Source organism: Carcharhinus amblyrhynchos, chromosome 7 (genome assembly GCF_965287045.1).
Source record: "Carcharhinus amblyrhynchos chromosome 7, sCarAmb.v2.hapA, whole genome shotgun sequence".
In the NCBI taxonomy this organism is placed as follows: Eukaryota; Metazoa; Chordata; class Chondrichthyes; order Carcharhiniformes; family Carcharhinidae; genus Carcharhinus; species Carcharhinus amblyrhynchos.
The window spans coordinates 53,298,229-53,306,774 of NC_137330.1; the positions used below are offsets into that span (position 1 = coordinate 53,298,229).

The 8,546-nt window shown below is 40.0% G+C and overlaps 1 non-coding gene across 1 annotated transcript; it reads left to right on the plus strand.

Moving 5' to 3' along the window:
• Window positions 1–3,390: 3,390 nt before the first annotated feature.
• Window positions 3,391–3,582, plus strand: LOC145345776 (U2 spliceosomal RNA). Its single transcript, XR_013887162.1, has one exon. It is a non-coding gene; the product is annotated as a U2 spliceosomal RNA (small nuclear RNA).
• The last annotated feature ends 4,964 nt before the right edge of the window (window positions 3,583–8,546 follow it).

Here is an 8,546-nt window from a genome sequence, read left to right on the forward strand (position 1 = left end):
TTTATCTCCCCAAGTCTTTAACCCAGCCAAATACATTATCCTTAACCAGTGGTTCCCAACCTTTTGTATGTCATGACACACGCTTAATACAATAAAAGAATTTTAAGGCACACCTCCTATTTTCTCTGTCTTCTTCCCTTACAGGGAACTTTGCTTTTAACTTCTCCTTGTCCTCCCATCTGTTTTTTTTAACCTCCCCCTATCTCTCTCGCTTCTCCCAGGGCTTGTGCAGACTTTTTGAATTTTTGCTTTTTGTGCAGATGCATGGGACCTTTGTCTTCAGTTCCAAATCCTGTTGGTCACGTGTGTGGGCCTAACTAACATAAAAAAATTAAATTACATTGTGGCTCTTTCTCCACTGGCGCATGCATGGGAGGCCCAAGATTCGTTGGGTTCTAGAGATGCCAACCACAGAGCTGTAAATGAAAGTTAGTTTTTCTTTAATTTCATGAATTTTGAATCATTTTGAATCTTTTTTTGTAGCACGCTTGGAGACTCTTCATGACACACTAGGATGCTACGGCACTATGGTTGCGAACCACTGTCCTAAACCTCACCCCCAGGTCTCAGACTTCACAGGCTTAGTCTCTTGATGCCTTGACCAATCTCCATGATCTGGTCCTGATTTCATTTCAAGGTTGAGAATGAACTTCACTCTCTTGATCAAAAGGATGTTTCCACCTGCAGGTTTGCAGAGTTTCTATCTATTTCTGGTTCTTTGTCTCCATCCAGATCTAAACAGTATGTCCAAGGATCCACTAGCTCCTTCCCAATAATGTCAAGGTTCTTCAATTCCTTCTGATACTTCCCTGGTCTGCCTCAACTGCCTCAATTCTGTAATATCTCTGTTCTGGAGAATGTCTATTACAATGCCTTCTTTGTGTTGATCTCATATCCACACTGTAGGATTGGAATCTTCTCCAACATAAAACCCCAAAAGCTTCATGGGTATATATACTGCAAACAAGCCAAACCTCAATTGTACTGTAATGGGTTCATCTTCAAAACATGTCGATACCAAAACCAAGACATTGGGATATTGTCATCTGAAAGATAAAACAATGGCCATCAGACAATCCAATTAAATAAACTGGGGGACTATTAGAGTGGTTGGCCCCAGACAACTGTCACTATAAAAATAAGCATCAACAACAGCTAAGGAAGGAGAATGGACTTTACTGCATACATATCAATGTGCAAGCCAGAAATATTGCACCTGAACAGGGTCTGTAGTTTGGTCATGGAAACAACATCACAATGAATGGTTTGTCTGGACTAGATAACAAAAAGAATACAGGTCACAAACCCACTCAGGTACTTCTTACTTGTCTGGACTAAGGCAGGAACCAGAATAATAGGGATTAAAAGGTGATAAGTGCTGACCATTCTAACAGGCTGTCTCCAGAATATGCTTTGATATTTTTGATAAAGTTTTGTAATTAAAAAGGGTAAGACAGTTGAGTCTGGAGCTCCAGTCACGAAGGAGGATCAGGAACAGTCATCCTGACTCACGGCTTATCGCTCCAACCAGAAGGACAAACCGGGGAATTGTAAGTATCAGCCAGATCGAGAGATATTCAGGCTGAGGTTTAAACTTAGCAACTAAATCCTGAGAGGTTAATGTTTCGGCAGAAATGTGGGGTTTCTCATGGAGGCTTTGATTAGTGAGTGTTTTGAGTGTTGTGTGGTGTAATCACACTAGTTTAAAGCCCTTGTATTAGGAATTAAGAGTATTTTTCTGTTAATAAAAATATTTATGATGAACTCAAAAGCCTGTATCTGAAATTTTCTAAATTCCTAAAGTCAAGGACTGAAGCACTGAGGTAAACGGGAGCATGCATCCCTTACAATGTGCTCTCCCTGGGCTGTAATGTTTTCAAGTCTCGTGCTCTGTGCCTGCAGTTGAAATTATGAGCTTCTCTGTCCCTTTGCTCCTTGCACTTCTTAACTTTCTCACAATCATCTGAAGTAATGTTAGGCTGAAGTATTTGTTGCAATCTGGGAGTCGTGTTTATAGCCATCTTCCCATCAATCATTCTGATGGCAGGAACCTATATTTTAGCAGTGAGGTACTGTAGTTGAGAAGGACTAAGTTAATAGCTTTGTTCTTTTTCATCAATTTCTTGATTGTTCAAACTTTTCTTTTTGCTTCCCCTTTAGATTGAGAACATCTTGGCAGACTCGTTGCTTTCAATTTTAAATCTTAATCCCATAACATAATCAGAGAACTTCTTGAAGACCTATGTGGCCACTAATGATTCTTTCTTCTCTGTCTCCATTAGAGAGTTGGAGGTGTAATAAACTGTTCCTCCTTTTCCATCTTTCTGAACTTGAAACAGTACTGTGACCAAACCGGTACAGGATGGCTGGAATTTTACTGTCCCACCTGCCACAAGAATTGGAATGGGTGAGAGGCAGAGCACATAAAAGCCCAGGACGATTTTCAATTTCAGGAGGAGCAAGGCCGGAGATATTGCACCTGAACGGGGTCTGTAGTTTAGTCATGGAAACAACATCGTTATGAATGGTTTAGACTAGATATCAAAAGGACTACAGATCACGAACCCACTCAGCTCCCTCTGTCTCTGAACTAAGGCAGGAACAAGGATAATAGAGATTAAAAGGTGATAAGTGCTGAACATCCTAACAGAATATGCTTTGATATTTTTGATAAAGTTTTGTAATTAAAAAGGGCAAGACAGTTGAGCCTGGAGCTCCAGTCACGAAGGAGGATCAGGAACAGTTATCCTGATTCACGGCTTATAGCTCCTACCGGAAGGACAAACCACTCCTCGTCTCATGAGGAAACAAAAGGAACTTTCCAGGCTGATGTGAATCAATACCCATTCCTGAAACCAATTCAAAGGGATATATTCAAATTGAATGGGTCATTCACAAACAAAGATACTGATTGTCTCAAACCCTCAGGTGTTAAATCACAACACAGGATGTTGGAATCAACATACACACCACCTTTTTTGTGATAAAGGACTTTGTACTTTTAAAAGTTACATGACGTGTGAGCCATGTTGTCTGCTTTTAAAAAAATGTAGGAGCTTCATGAAAACAATTCCACCAAAGGCATCAAGCTAACTACAAGTAATTTACGTAGCCAAGGTCATTAACAGCAATATCTTGCAGTAGAGAGAGAAAAGGAATCTCTTGGACCCTATCTGAGATCAAGCCCCTGTAAATTTGACTAAGTTGCAAACTGAGGGTCAAGCATTCAAGAGAAGCTTCTTTAACCACAAAGTTGTTGAGATGACTAGGGGAAGCTAGAATGTACATGGAAGATTAAGACATGGAGGCTACGTAGTTGTTGTTATAAGCAGCATTGGAAGGAGGTTGTTGTAGAACTTGAGTACTGGCCATCACCCCTGCACCGACAACAATCCTTCTCGGCCTTTTGGCTAAGATCAAGTGTAGTATCGACATGCTGCACTTGGTTGAAGTCATTAGGTTACATTTCAGCTTCATTTGAAGCAATTTTTTAAAGCGGCATCTCGGCCATTTGGCTAAGATGCAAATAAGATCAAGCCCTGGAGGAGGAGCTACACCTACTCCAGTCAGCTTGGATCATGTAGATCAAGCCCAAGACAGGAGGTGAGAGCCCTGTCTTGTCAGCTTGGATCGGGAATGTCCCAACTTGTTGGGACTCTGAATTGGGTTTAATTTGACTTGATTGGATTGGAATAAAGTTTAAAAAAAATAAAAAACTGGTATAAATCTGTTGAACCAAATAACCTATTCCAATGTTGCAAACTCTATGTATCTTAGCGTGGGCAGAAAATGAGATACCTGCCTAACATGAGGAGAAAAGGAATCTTGCCAGAGTGTAAATGGTCCCAGAATCGCAGTTCAAAAGGGTTCGAGCCATAAAAATTGGCTGTTTTTGCTGGTTCTATAGAAAATTATTTGATCAACTGTTTTGGTAAATAGCAGGCTACGAGAGTTGGGGGCTGGTTTTGTGATCCAGTGCTCTCAGTATGAACCACACTCACTGAATATGTATCTTGGTAAACCGTGAGTTGTGTTCCCTGCATGTGCTGTTTCCCACTGGGAGCAACAGCTTGTGGAAATGCACCTATGATATCAATTACTATGTTTATTTTCACTAACAAATTTTTCTATCTGTGAAAAAGTAACATAATTAAAATCAGTTGGCTGTTTTAACCATTTATTCTGTGATAGTAGAGCACGCAAAGGCATGTGTGCAAAACCCTACTATTACAAACTTGTTACTTTTTTGATTCAATTTCCTGTAAGTATCAAATTTAAGCCAACATTGTTTCTTGGAATGCATCCTCAGTTGTGAGAGAAGAAAGTGTGGACATTTTAAGAGCCACGTCCATAATCTTTCAAGCTCCCTTATATATGGGAAAAGTACCCATATTTGCCCTGCCTTGCCAAAACAACTTTGGGACCCTCTCAACTCAAGCTCAAGCGGGTTGATGGGTTCTTGATAAGAGAGGGGATTAAGGGTTATGGGGAGAGGGCGGGAAAGTGGAACTGAGCCACAACAGATCAGCCATGATCTTATTGAATGGCGGGACAGGCTCGAAGGGCTAGATGGCCTACTCCTGCTCCTATTTCTTATGTTCTTATGTTCTTATATAGAAATCTTTGATTTCATGTATCTGTTCCTTCACAACCTGACTCCCCCTGAAACATCTTCAACTTTACATGTCACTACATTGTTTCCACCCTTCTAACTCTTGCATTCCCTTCTCTGTACTTCTCTTCCATGGTCGACCATTTAAGGCCCAGCCCTTCGTTCTGGAATCCCATTCCTAAAATCCTTTTTCCTTGCTATGACTGATCCCTTTCAAAATCCTCTTTAAAATCTCTTTGCCCTTACCTAGCCATCATCAATGCTTGGTGTCCAGCAGTTGTCTTTTGAGTTTCTTTACATTAAAGGTGCTATAAAAATCAAAGTTATTGTTGCATCATGAATAATTTAACAGGGATAATTTTACAAAAGGACAGGGTATTGGGTAAAGGATATTGAATGGGGGCGGGGTGGGGGGGATGCCCTAAATTTCTGACATATTCACCTTTCAGGTGGGGCTCCAATGTCAGAATCTAAATTTCATTCAGCAGTACTTAGATATCCATTTGAGGGTTCGCAAATGGTTGAACAGCATTACTGCTGTTTTTTTTCTGTCTGCCTGCTTGGTTCATGCTAATTAGGCAAGCTTACTGAATAAATTTGTTTCCTGTCAATGCGCTATAGCAAATGGGAGGGAAGCTAACTCTGATTTAACACACTGCACCAAGTAAATTAATTCCCTGAGGTATTAGCAAAATAATCTCCTTCCATGTAGGAGGAATTTCATTATGAAACATATTAACACAACCTTCTGGAGTCTCGGCAAAAAGCCTCTCAGCAAATACCACCTACGGGTTTTAACAGCATGTGGATCTCAGATTTCATGGGTAACTCTATCCTTTTGGCTCAGGAAGCTGATTGGCAGGCTTTGGGGGGAGGGTTGACAGTTCAATACTGTGCACTTTTCTGCATTGGGTATTCTTTTAAATATCGGGAAGATGGTTTTCAGCCCTAACACAATCTCCAAGCCCTTGTTGTCGATTCCATCTTCAGACAGCATTTCTATCTGAGGCAAATGAAGAATACTGTGTTAGGCTAAACTTCACTGGGGATGCCATTCAGGATTTGTGTTATCAGTCAACTGACTTATACCCAGTTGTCCATACATTATTTTACTATTAATTTATGGGATGTGGGCGTCGCTAGTTAGGCCAGCATTTATTGCCTATCCCTAATTGCACTTGAGAAAGTAATGATGAGCTGTTTTCTTGAATGGCTGCAGTCCTTGTGGTGTAGGTACACTCAAAATGCTGTTAAGGACGGAGGTCGAGGATTTTGATCTAGTGACAGCAAAGGAATGGCAATATATTTCTAATTAGAAGGGCGAACAACTTGGAGAGGGATTTCCAGGTGGTGGTGCTCCCATATGTCTGCTACCTTTGTTCTTCTAGATGGTAGTGATCATGGGTTTAGAAAGTGCTGAGTAAGGAGCCTTGGTGAGTTCCTACAGCTCATCTTGTAGATGATACACACTGCTACTACAGTTCATCTGTGATGGGAGAAGTGAATGTTTCTGGAAGGATTGCCAATCGAGCAGCTGCTTTGTTCTGGATGGTGTCAAGCTTCTTGAGTGTTGTTAGACAAACAGGCAGGATGTTGAGAGCTGAGGACTCAGTGATGGTAAAGCCAGTGAATGCCATAGGGTTACAGTTAGATTTTCTCTTGTTGGAGATGGTCATTGCCTGGCACATGTTGGCTTGAATGCGACTTGCCACATTGCGACTTGACAGCCAAAGCCAGGACATTGGCAAGTCATGTGCATTTGGACATGGGCTGCTTTAGTATCTGAGAAATTGTGAATGGTGCTGAACATTGTGTGGTCGTCAGCAAATCTCTGACCTTGTGATGGAAGGGAGGTCATTGATGAAGCAGCTGAAGATGGTTAGGCCTAGAACATACCATTGTGCTTCCAGTGTTAGTAAAAATAACAATGTCACATAACATTTACACTACAGGTCCTTCTAAACACTAGTAGGAGATTTTGATATTGATTATAGATTTCATATCCTTGGATGTACAAAAATTTACGAAAGGCCTTTGATAAGGAACTAGATGGCAGGCTCATGACAGAAGTTAAGGTACGTGGAGTCAAGAACCAATAGCTGATGGAAAACAAGCTGTTTAAAAATAGAAAGCAAAGAGTAGAGGTAATGAGTAGTTATTCTAATTGGAGGAAGATAAAAAGCAATTTTCCAGGAGAATTGATCTAGGACCTGTGTTATTAATAATACATAAATGTCCCACTATTCACAATTTGTTCTTTCGTAAATTTGCTTACACAACAAAACCAGATTATATGCCAGATTGCCCATTGAGGGCCCAAATGTTCACGTATCTGTGGTTTTAAAAGTAAAAAATGGAAGCCAACTTCAGAAGAAAGGAAAACCACTGAATGAAGATAAAAAAGGTGCTCATGACTTATTACCTGCAGTAGAAAGTGTGCACTGCCGTTGTTTATAGCTGTTCCTTGTTGCTGTGATTTAATTCTTGATCGCAGTGCAATATCTGGGCAATCTTTATAACTGAATAGTACAGTATTTAAAAATAAGTGAGTCAGAACCGAGCAGTAAACGTCCTTGAAAAGTGATGACACTTAACCCAGAAGTGATAATATTAGATAGACTGAAAGATGGTGCAAATGCTACCTTGCTGCCAGAAAGTACAGCATCAATGAATCTGCGACATTAGGCAGTTTGAAGATAAGATAAGCAACACTGTTAGCATTTATGGTAGCTGTGCTGCTAGGTTAACTTTTTTTTTAAGTTGAAGAACTTTATTTCAGGAATTGAACCAACACAGTGAATAAATAAATATATGGTCAAATCTCTCTGATATCAATATTTTCTTTGAAATGAATGAAAGGTAGTTTTAAGGCTTGCTCAGTGATGTGAAATCCCTGGTCTCAGTTTAAAAAAAACATTAACTGCTAGATTCTTTGAGTGCCAGATTCTTTGAGTGGATGAACCCCGGGATCAAGTAGTTTTCCTCAGTAGGAGAGATTCACACTTGGAAGAAATTGAGGCATTACTAAATGTGTAGATAGAGCACCAGCAACAAAGGAGGACCCCAGTTAATGGTCCACTCATGAAAAATAAGGTACTTGAATTGTACCAGCATGTAAAAAGTAGTAGAGGGTAGTGCTAATGATAATAATGACAATGAAGATGACAGGCTAAGGGCCTTGCCTTTGCCTTTCAAGAATTTTCAGCAAGCACAGAATTGCTTGATCGCTTTAAAAAGCATTTTGGTCTGCATAATGTGAAGTTGGTGGGGGAAGCTGCCTCAGCTGACAGGTTAACACTCTATCAACCAATGTGGCTGGTTTTAGGTGTAAACAAATGTTGAGTTATTGGTCAGAAATTAATTAATGTTTTAGACTTAGGAACAAGTAACTCAATTTCAAAATATTGCCTATCTAGAGATAGAGGTAACAGTGAGGAAAAGTGCAACATGAAGAAAGGAGATATAGGGGGAGGGTTTAAATTAAAATGGGAACCAAGACAAGAAATTAGAGGAAGGGGAAACAAAGATAAGAACAAAAGACAAAAAGGGAAACAAAAAAATAAGTGATAGGCAAAGAAATCAAGGGCCAGAATCAAACAGTGAAAAATAATGGAATTGGAGAAGGAATGTTTAAAAAAACAAGCCTTAAAGCTTTGTGCCTTAATGTGTGGAACATTCACAAATAGATGTAAATGGGTATGATGTAGTCAGGATTATGGAGACATGGCTGCAGGGTGTACCATTGAAATTGGCCGGTACGATGTTGTGGGCATCACAGAGACGTAGCTGCAAGGGGATTAAGGCTAGGATCTAAATGTCCAAGGATATGTGTCCTATCAAAAGGACAGGCAGATGGCAAAGAGTTGAATTGTTCGTAAGAAATGAAGTTAAATCAATAGCTTGAAACAATATATGATCAGAAGGCATAGAATCT